At 40.6% G+C, this 11,282-nt stretch overlaps 1 protein-coding gene across 3 annotated transcripts in view; it reads left to right on the top strand.

The window, feature by feature from the left end:
- Positions 1–6,016, top strand: part of EPHA4 (EPH receptor A4) — a 135,279-nt gene extending 129,263 nt beyond the window's left edge. For all 3 annotated transcript variants that reach the window (XM_024563772.3, XM_071220722.1, XM_053919117.1), the window contains one exon: positions 3,542–6,016. The gene's annotated coding sequence lies outside the window, so the exon portion shown is untranslated. The remainder of the gene's footprint in view (positions 1–3,541) is intronic.
- The last annotated feature ends 5,266 nt before the right edge of the window (positions 6,017–11,282 follow it).

Below are 11,282 nucleotides of genomic sequence, written 5' to 3'. Positions count from 1 at the left end.
CCACTTTTGCTAAAGTCTGGGAGTTCTGGATACTCATGATAAAAGTTGGCAAATGTAGATTGGATTTTTTTTTTGCTTGCTTTTTGAAAAAATGTAAAAATTTTTTCTCTCAGAAATGCTGTGGATTATTTTATATTCAACCTTCACAGACTAATTCAAATAAGATAACAGTATGGCATTATTTTATAAGTAGAAAGAGAATGTTACCTTGCATATATCGAATAATTAAAAGTTTTGCTTTCTTAAATTCAACAACTTAAGACTTGAAGTATTTTTCTAAACAGTGAACATAGTCAAAACAGAACATTTTAAATCAGGGAGGGTTGATTCTTAATTATTCTATGTTGTTCTCATTTTGCTACTTCTCAGTGGGTATCTCTTTAAATGAAATAATCAGGTGGGATTGAAAGAAAGGTGGAATATGAAACTTCCATTCAGAGGTTGCCTTCTGGATCTTAAATTTAACACATGCAGAAGTTACAATGCACGCAAATGGAAAAGCCAGTGAAGGCCTTTCCAAGTGTCTAAAATAAAATTGAGTAGCAGTAAGAGTGGTAACGTCACGGCTTCCGCAAACTAACATATTTCAGAAGAGCAATGTGAAGACAATAGAAATGTTGCATTATTTCCCAGGGCGTGGAGCCAGACTCTGGCATCTAGACAGCTATGGATTCTAAAGCCAAGCGAGATGTTGACACCGGGAAATTCACCCCATGTTTCTTTGCAACTCAGTTTCTCCACCGGGAAATTAGAGATAATGATACTTTAATAATAGCCCCTTTCCTCACACATGGTATTGTAAGTGCATATGAAATAGTCTCATGCAGGACATACTGATTCTTACATAAGAGAGGTGTACTCTTCCTCCATGGTTTCCCAAGTGTTAGTCATCCTTCTTTCACTTGTGAATCCAAATGTTTTATTGCAACATGCCAGAGTGAGGTGAAATGAAGTTCACTGGTAGGGAGCCATACAGACGAAGCTCTTCACTTTATATGGATTTATGAGTGTTTGGGGGTAAATGTGCATCTGTACAAAAAGTGGTAAACCTATCAAGTTACGCCTGTATTATTTAGCCTTGAAATTCATGAAATTTGTTATTTTATGATGGAAAGAGGGGAGTGCACAAGGAAGACTCTTTGCCATGAGAGGAACTGGATACTAAGGACACTTTGATGTCTTCATGGCTGACTCAAAGGAACAGTGCTTTGTTTATTTAGTCACAGTGAAAGTCACATTTTTTACCGATGGTCCCACGTAGACCACATGCTTTGTCTGGTCTCCGTTCCAGCAATTCCCCATGATAAAGGAGTTGCCTGCATTCAAAGGAGAAAAGAAGGTTTATTTTTCTCCACTCTGGTTCTGGCATTAAGTAGATAGAAGCCTTTGTGTTCCCACACTTCTCACTTCAAACATCCAATTCTATGCACATATGCATGGTCCCCAAATATTACAAATATATTTATATAATGTATATTTGCATCTAGGTGTTGGGAAAAAGGGATTAGAAAACTGAAAGGAGACAATTGTTTTTGATTTTTTAAGAAAATTAGTATTTCTATTTTTTTACCTTTTGTTTCTCTTTTAAGTATTTTTTATTGTTTATTCTATTACAGTTGTCCCATCTTTTTCCCCTTTTGCCCTTCTCCACCCAGCCCACCCCTCTAGACCACAGTTCAATCCCTTCTTTGTTATCCATACCCATGCATCATTCATACCTGCTCTGGGACTAGTCCCTTCCCCTTCCTTCCACCATCCACCCCCCACCCCACATGCCCTCCTACAGCTATCAGTCTGGTCCATGTCTCCCTGTCTCTGGTTCTACTTTTCTTGTCAGCCCATTTGGTTTTGAAACTACTCTTTGTCTTCTAAGAATGGTATTTCTAGTAGCAAAAGCTCACTACCTTCAAATGCTTGCATATCCACATGGTATTGCTGTACTGTATTAGCGTCTTAAGGTCATATTCATGTTCTACTTTTATTTTATATAAATACCTGCCTGCCTGATGAAATCTTTGCACATTCAGATTTCAAAACTCCATTTGATAGACTTAGCAATTTCCAGCTAAGAAACACTGGGAAGGATAGATCTGATCCCCCTTTCTTTCATTTTTTCATAATGGACAAAAGGATGATGCTCACAAGGGGCTTCTTAAAGACCTTGCTAGTTACACCCTTACCCCATCTATAATTTTTAATTGCTTGAAAGTTTCTACCTGATTTCTATAATTACCACACTATTTTATAAGAAAACTTTATTTCTCTCTTTCCAAATAAAGTATTTTCTAGAAGTTTAAAATGTTCATCTCCCTCAAAGAAAGTAAATTTTATTTATCTCTCTCACACAATAAATATATATATACAAGCAAATGAATAGATTGTCCAATAAAATAAACAAAATTGTCTGTGAAGATACATTTTGGTCTCGGTCCTTGCTCCATACTTGAGGCCACCAACCACCAAGCATGGTCACTGGGGTGAGAAATAGAGTCCAATAAGCAATCTCAATAGTCAGTTGTCACAAAGGGAAGAAGAGAGAGAGCTTCTTTTGTCTTGAGTTGATTGTTTGGTGAATGAGGAGCCCCAGCGTGTTCACTGCGTTGTGCCAGCCTTGTTCAATTCTAGACTGATGGGCACCTGCGGCAGATTCATTCTTGGTGGGCTTCAGCCCCTAAGACCACTCTCCCCGTGGCACCAAAACTCTCATTGTGCCCACGGCCCCAGGTCCCCTCTCTCTCTGCTTGTCCCAAGCAGATCCTATGGATCTTTGATTAATTACATAATCTCACTCATTAGAAGTACCCTTCTTTTTAAGAGAAACACCCAATACTTAATTTTCTTAGTTTGTATTTTGTCAGTTGTATTGTTGACTATTGGTGGATTGGGATGTTTCCAAATATAGGGTGGGGCAAAAGCAAGTTTATAGTTCATGTAGACAATAATACAATAATAATAAATAGTATGAGAATAAATTCTGTGTTTCACGTACCCACATATGTAAACTGATGTTTGGCCCACACTGTATGTCCCCAAGATATACAGTTTCCTGCTTTGGAACGACTGGATGCCAGTGCCCAGGCTTTTACAGCCAGACGGTTTGCCTTTCGCCTACTCTAAGTCCTTCTCAGCTTACGCAGCTGGATCATAACCAGTCAGAATTTTCATTTCAAAGAGAGGCTGTTCACACAGAGCTACAGACTCAGACTGTGTGGGGTTCTTGTCCCACTTTTGCCACTGGAGCGCTTATGACCACGAGCAGGTCGCATAGCCTGTCTGTGCTTCTATGTCCTCCTCCGTGTCATAGGAATAACAATAATACCTTCCTCAGAGTGGTGATAGTTAAGCTGTGAATACACAGAATTTTTTGGTTGTTGTCATTTTTCAGAGGAGGAAATAAGAACTCACGATCTCCCTCCCGGACTACTACTTACTGAGCCATACCATCTCCTGTGTACCTATATACTTTCTTGCAGCATTGGTTGACCACTGACTGGCAATGTCAGCTGATGTTTTGTCTAAAGCCTTGTTTTTTTCTCTCCAGGGAGTAGATTCTGCTATCTTGGCCTCACAGCCCTTCCTGTTGATTACAAAGCCCACAGAAGAAAACAGAACACACCCTCCTCGTTCCTTCTACACGTGTTTCTTCTGCGTCTGCTGTGCCAGTTCTGGAGCAAAGACACAGATGAAACAGACCCAACACCTACAACGAATAAGCGCATGACTTTCAAATCTCCTTTCCAGTGAAAGCAACGGCAAGCATTCAAGGTTCGGCGTCTGTTCTCCGGTTGCACTGAGGAACATACTGTCTCATAGCACCAGCTCTGCAGAACCCCTGTTCCCAGACTCCTTGTGGTTTTATTTATATGTATTTCCATATCATTGCTGTACGTCACTGCTGCATTGGTGTGGCAGCAAGTGACCAAAGGCTACAGGTTTTACTATGGACACCAGGTCAGGTGCCACCATGCAAAACAGAGCCAGTTCCTAGGAGCTGCCTACGATATGCATTGCTGAAGTAACATTTTACCCAGGGTGTGCCATTGCAGTCATATAAATATATTTTTTCCTAGACTAAATACGAGCTGACTATCTGTTTTGACGTGTGTACATAGGTGTGAGTGAGTGTGTGTGCGTGTGTGTGCACGTGTGTAACCTCATGCTTAGAACTGCCTGTGAATGTTGTGGAATGCTACACCTGGCGAGTTCTGGTTTTCCACGAGTTCTGAGATGAAGAGTCACACGAGATAGCGGGCCTGGAGACCATGCCCATCCCCTTAGACAGACAACCCGGAAATGTTGAATGTCCTGTATTTATATTGTATTTTGTAGCTGCCACACTAACCTTAATAGGTAATAATACAGCTTTGGGCAGAAGCATTTTCACCTTAGTGGTGGAGTAATATAAGAATAGAAACCCATGTCAGTGACAATCCATCATCAAAGTCACGAATTCTGACTGAACGCCTCATCTGAATCACCAGTTCCTTGACGAGAGAGAAAGAGAGAGAGAAGGGGATGGCATTTGTCTAGTAACCCCAAATGGAGTACAAGTAGCCTTCGTTTTCCTGCATAAATGGACTTGATGAATGCGAACAAATATATGCAACTCATATGCTTTCGGAGATGAACGTAGACATGTGCGTCAGCTTTGAGATGATGTGTCCTGGATTAATACTTTGTCTCCCACCATCACAGAACGATACATGCCGGGTTAGCCTAGTTGGGACTAAATGGCCGCGAGGAATTTCAGGTTCCCAGTTACACGGAAAGTTCTACAGTTATCGATGTAAAGCTAACTGCGATGGCCCACAAAAGTACATCAGCCTTCTAGAATCTGAGGTCCACTGTGTGAAGATTCTGTTTTGATATGATATGTATACCAAACTCCAGCCAACATACTGCCATGTTTCATAATCTGAGTGGCTGCCTTGCTTATTCTAAGCTATGGTTGCAGAAACTGTGGCCATTTATATAAGCTATAACATCAAATCAGGGAAATATGGGAAACAAAAGATTCTGAACCCTATGTTGTGGAATCAGTAAAGAAAATCATCAGTAAATATTTATTGCATTCTGTCAGGGTGTATGGCATTGTATTCTTATAACTATGCCAGAGTGACAAAGTTAATTCACCCCTCTGGGGGGACTTTAATATATTTTTAAAGGGATGTGCCTATGCATTGATGCCTGAAAAATATGTATAAAGAGATGAGGTTGAATCTCTGAGCAGGCCACCTTTCCTCTAGAGGTAAGGGCAGGAGGCCAGCTTTAGGGGCTGGGTCTAGCCCCATGAGTGAGTGCTGGCCTAGTGAGCTCAGATCTACCGTTAGGAAGCGTTAAGCTGACCCCCTGCACCAAATCAAGTAGCTTCACCATGTGTCCACTGGCCCCAGATTATTTTTAACAATATTATGAATAAAATGGTCTGGCGTGTTTTAAAAAGTTACTTTAAAGAAAGGCTGTGCTCACTACATGGCTGGTGTGTGTGTGTTTTGAGACCTCTTGTATTCAATCTGTGAAGGATATGTGTATTAATCCATACAAGCTTATAGCCTCAATATTTGTCCGAAGACACTTAAATTCTGACCAGTAAAGGAAAGTTCTAGAAGCAATATTTTCACTTATTTAACATTCTCCAAACAACATCAAGCATTGATATACACTGAAGAGTGTATTTTTTTTTATCACTCCAAGTATGTTGGAATATGCAAGGACTGTGGTTAAAGTTAGAATGTATAAGGCATATTATAATTTAGTTCATACTGAAAAAGAAATTAACTGAACATAGAGTCATTCACACATGTTCCAAAATTTGAGCAATCTCTTGAGTTAGACATAGATTTTCTATTTTGTTTTAATTTGTCAAGGTATTTTTCTTCCCTTCATAAAACTTAGGTACACATAACTTATGTCATTTATTTATGGTCTTTTATACCTAGTTTGTAAAATTGTAAAATAGCAAACTAAATGCAAAGGGTTTGCATTTGAAAACAATAAAGTAGTTGCCATATTCAAACCTGGAATCTAGTTGTCTGTTCAATAATTTCTGCCGTGGATATGGTGGCTCCAGATGTAGTTGTTGGTTGTCATTCGGTGAAAACACAAGATCTTAATTGCATTAAACATACTCATTTAGAGGATGAACAGCATTGACTTTGAAATGGTCCTCACCCTTGAGAACAACACATTGGCAAATCTGACTTAGATTCTATGAGATCTCATGTCCCCTTATTTAATGAGAATGAACTTTGGCTGGAATTCAGGCCCCACTTCTTACTGATCATTCAGTCTGGGGCAAGTTCCTTAACTTCCCTGTGCCCTTTTCCTTGTTTGTGGGCTGGCAATTACAATGCCAAGAGCTTTTATGAAGACAAATACCATATAATCTCACTTGTAACTGGATCTAATGAACAAAATTGACTAATGAACAAAATGGAATCAGAGCCACAGAAACATGGAACAGACTGACAGCTGGGAGAGGGGAGGGGAGGTGGGAGCTGGTTGAAAGAAGGTGAAGGTGTTAGATAAAGAACATATATGAGTGACCGTGGACATGAACAACCGTGTGGGGATTGACTGGGAGTGGGGGGCAGGCTGGGGAGAAGAGGCAAAGGGGGAAAAATTGGGGCAACTGTAATAGCATAAAACAACAACAAAAAAGACTTACAATATCAGCATAGTGTCTAACCAACAACCAATGAATGGTAGCTATTCTCAAGAGCCTTTTTGATGATATAAGCTGCCTTCTCTAATATTCCAAGTTCTATATCTTTTCAAACATCTTTGCTATTGATCCAAGTGGCCAACTACCCCTTTTACCATGGGCTTTTACTCTGGCTCCTCAGATCCTTGGCTTCTTGAGGGTACATTGGAACTCCAAGGGATCCAAGAGAGTCCCTAAAATATGGTACAAATGCTAATGATTATATGTGTGTGTTTTGATGAGTGGAAAGACCAGATCAGAAATGTCATTAAGCTCCAAATTAGTCTGTGATACAAAAATATTAAGTATGCATATTCTCATCATGAATGCTTTCCTCATTAAATAAACTATCAATTGAATATACCCCTGTTAATTGAAAATGAGGCTCCAGACTTATAATAATGTATTAACTGAAGCCCTTAACAGCAGCTAGCTTTAAATGGTGTGGTCGTGCTCTTCAGCATTACCAACGGGGCCTTGAAAGGAAAAGAATCTGGATATGTCTGGTTATTTCTTCAACATTTCTCTAAAATCAACTATTTTAATATATAGGGTAGTTGACAACATATTTGTGATTCAAAAAGACCAGGCTTGGCATGTTTTCCCTCACTTGTTTAGCAAGGATAGAAAGTCAACTGTATTTAGGATTCTACAGAGAAATAAAACCAGTAGGAAATGTATCTATACCTCTCTGTATGTATATATACATATATATCAAGAGAGAGACTTTTTATGAGGAGTTAATTGGCTTATGCAATTCTGTAGACTGCGAAGTACCACAATCTACAAGGTGGAGACTTAGGAAAGCCAATGGTGTAATTCAGTCCAAGTCCAAAGACCTGAGAACTAACTGAGCCAATGGCATAAGTTGCAATCCCAGTGCAGGAGAAGATGAGATGTCCCAGCTCAGCAGTAATGCAGGGAATAAGCCTGGGGATGCACTCTACTTCAAAAGAAAGCTTTCCCTGACCTCTTCTAGGTGCAGGGTTCTTGTATTTGTGGTAGTGACTGGCTAGCTGTTCAACAGCTTCTTCTTCCTGTGATACAAGACTACATTCCCCAGCCCCCAAACCTTTAGGATAGGCACATGTGATCAGGTTCTGGCCAATGAGATAAAGGAGGTAGGAATGCAAGCCCTTTCCAAGCCCAGCCATAAAGGCTTCTATGCAATCATCCACTTTCTCTTCCTCTTATGTGGTAGACTTAGAGGCCACATGCTCGGCGTGGAAGCCTCACAGGAGGGAAGGACCATGGATCCCGGAGTCACTGCTTGGAAAGATTCCAGAAGATACTCTGGACTTTTATCACACTGTGAGGTGAGCTAGAAATAAACCGTTATTATGTTAAAAACTAAGAATATGGAGTCATTCATTAGAGAAGCTAAAAATGAGGGAGTTCCTCCTTTTTGTCGTTATTGCTCTATTCAGGCCCTGGATGTACAGGATGATGCCCACCGCAGGGGGGAGGGCCATCCAATCTACTGAGTCCACTGTTCCAGTTTGATGGCGGATGGTACATGCCGTGGTTGGCAGATATATGTGCCAGTGCAGTCTTCCCAAATTCCACCTGCATTTTTGTTGCCAGGTGGCTTACTTGACCACTTTGTCTGGTTGATTATTTATGTTAAGCCCTAGTGATACAAAGTATAACTTAAGTACAGTATTCATCTTACTGTGTTTTGTGAGAATTAATTTCCAAAATCGACTTTTCCCTAAGAGCAGAGTGTAATCCATTATTTCTAAGATATCACCATGTGATATACAGTGAGTGAAGAAGAAGTAATTTTCTTTAATTATCATTTTTGTGTTCTAAGCATAAAAGCCATGGAGAGCACTTCTCAAATGCCATTCCTCATTTTGAAGACAGCCTGTGACAAAGAGAGTCTAGTCATTAACTAAATAGAAACAAAAGTTGGGCCCAAAGGCAAGAGGAAAATGAACTGAAGTAGGGGTTGAACATGACACGAACCCTTCGTGTGAACCCTGCCTCAGAGACTCACTAGCTGTGGACGCCTCTGAAACTCAGTTTACTCACCTTTAAAATGAGAGTAGGGACTCCCTACTTTGTCGGGGTCTTCTGCGAATCCAATGAAATCAAGTTTATGGAAAGCACGTAAACATGTTTACATGGGCCAGTTAGGCTCATGAGGGACATGAGGGACACGAGGGAATGAGGGAATGAGGGACAGGGTCAAATGCAGCAGAAGAGAGTGGGTATTTAGATACAACTTTAGGTTGACAAGATGTTAATGAGTGTCAGTCAGTGGGTGGTAGGTTGTGGCCCGGAGGGTTATAGGGCCACGTGAGATTGGAAAACAGCGATGCATTCCACTACACACTTGTGGAGATTCACACATCACATTGGTACCGTAAAGTCTCTGAGAAGGCCTGTGGTAGAGACACCAATTTCACCAGTTCAACCTAGAGCTTTCCGAATATATTAGAAGATAGAATCCTTTTAACGTGTCCACGGAATGAAAGCTCTCTGAAACACGTTGGACATCTGTCTAATCTGGGGGTTTCAAATGAGAAAAGCGAAGGAGACAGAGGCAAAGAGACGCATCCTGTGTTGCACAACTTTCAGCTCAAGTTCCTGACTCCCAGCCACAAAGCACCTACCCCAACACCCCAAAGCACATTCCAAGTCCAGCAGGTCCTTGTCCGGTGTGTTTTGTCACAATGTTGATGAGAAAAAAGTTTGATTCTGGGCTGTGTGGCGTTTGTACAATCTCGCCAGGTCTCGTCTGAGGACTCCGGTTTCCTCCTGCATCCCAAAGGTGTTCACTTGAGATACATTTTGTGTCTCAATTGTCCCCGTGTCAGTGACAGTGAGTGTGTCTGTGAGAGAGTAGCCCCAAGATGGAAGGGTGTCCCATCCAGGGTGGGGTCCCATCTTGGGGCCTTAGCTGCCAGGACAAGCTCAGGCCACTCTAGATCCTGAACTGGAATAAGCAGGTCGGAAGTTCATTATTTCACTTGTTTTTACTCATCTTTCTTAAATGTATGTCTAATTCACATTTATTTTAATGTTTAACATTAGAAGTGTTTTGGGTCTTTATTCAGAAGTTTGGTGATGTTTTGTGACCAGAAATAGGCCTAAAGAACTTAGCTCTGGTGTGTGTCAATTAGCCTATGACAGCATTGGTTTTCTTATACATCACTTCACGCAAAGTCAGAGTTTCCAAGAACCTATTGAAGATGCTAAGTGAGGACTTACTGTGCTTTTCTAGGTTTGCAGCTGCTTGGAGATTTGCATTTTCTCCCTTGGCCTAGTGACTTTAGTACTGGTTTAGGATCCAGTGTGTGAGGTGGGGAGAGTGGGTTGGGGAGATTGTGCTACTACAGAGTATGAATATCAAGTCCTGATACCAGAGCCCTGACAGGAGGTTTAAGTCACGAACTGGACCGTGTGAGCCAAAGTCATGACCTGGTCTGAGATGTCTGAATTCTTCCACTCACAGTAAAGAGCCAAATGGATTTTGACAAGTCAAAAAAGGCACAGCCAAGTTCCATCAACAACCTAATTAAGACTTGTAGCGATATAGTGGGCTCTGGCCTCAGTTACTTTACCCTTTCCCTTTGGAGGAAGTGCCTTCAGCCATCGACTGCTTGCAGCCGAATGGGTAATAGACCCCTGACATATCTTGTTTCTGGCAATCTCCCTGGACATAATTCTTTGTTTACAACACCGCTGTAGAAAACCTGATGACTACTTAGGAGAAACCAGAATTAGGACCGAAGGACCTAGTTAAAATCAACTTAGGAGAACATAGACATGGCTCTGTGTAGAGCTGGGAAATGCAGCCACGAGAGAAAGTAGCTTTAACCTACAGCCAGAGAAACCATGTATTATACACATAGTATGTAAGAGGCGATTATGGCCTAGTAATCTGCAGTGTATCACTACCTAGCAATCAGATTGACGTATTCTAACGAGACCCATGTTGTTTGTAATCAGACTGGCATTGCTTATTCAGATCTCTATTCCATAAGATGCACTTTTAAATGGCTCAGATTGCACCAGATGCTATAAGAAATAGCATTCCATTTTATTCCATTACCAGCATTTTCCCTCTTCCAATTAGCATAATTTAAAATAAGCCAGAGGCAAATGTGAAGGGCTGAAAAGTTGCAAAAAGTTCAAGGAATACTTGATGGAAAAAGGCAAGAAGACACACATGCACAACAATTTTTTATGTAGGCAAGAGAAAATTACAATTAATAGAGTTTTATTCTGTTAAATTGCTCAGAATTTATTTCTGTGACTTACTGAAATATTAGAATCTCTCAGGGGGGCTAATTGCCCTGTAGTTTCTTCTCGCTTATGCTTTATCTAGTGAGTGGCATAATAGAATCATCACCCCATTTACCATTCAGTTAAGGTTTAATTGAGTTCATCTATTTCCCTGCACCTCCCTCAAAATGACCAGGGACTTAAGAAACAAAATAAATGATCATTTGTAAAAGGAGAAAATGCTCATAAATTGCCTCTTTATAACTTAGGTCCTGGCTGTTTATAAAATATCTGAAGTTAAAACTTGAGCTAACATAATACATACTTTTCCCTGATGTAATCTCCC

The sequence above is a fragment of the Desmodus rotundus genome, chromosome 2 (assembly GCF_022682495.2).
Source record: "Desmodus rotundus isolate HL8 chromosome 2, HLdesRot8A.1, whole genome shotgun sequence".
Taxonomy (NCBI): domain Eukaryota; kingdom Metazoa; phylum Chordata; class Mammalia; order Chiroptera; family Phyllostomidae; genus Desmodus; species Desmodus rotundus.
Note: the sequence above shows the minus strand (reverse complement) of the source record. Positions and strands in the feature narration are given on the sequence as shown.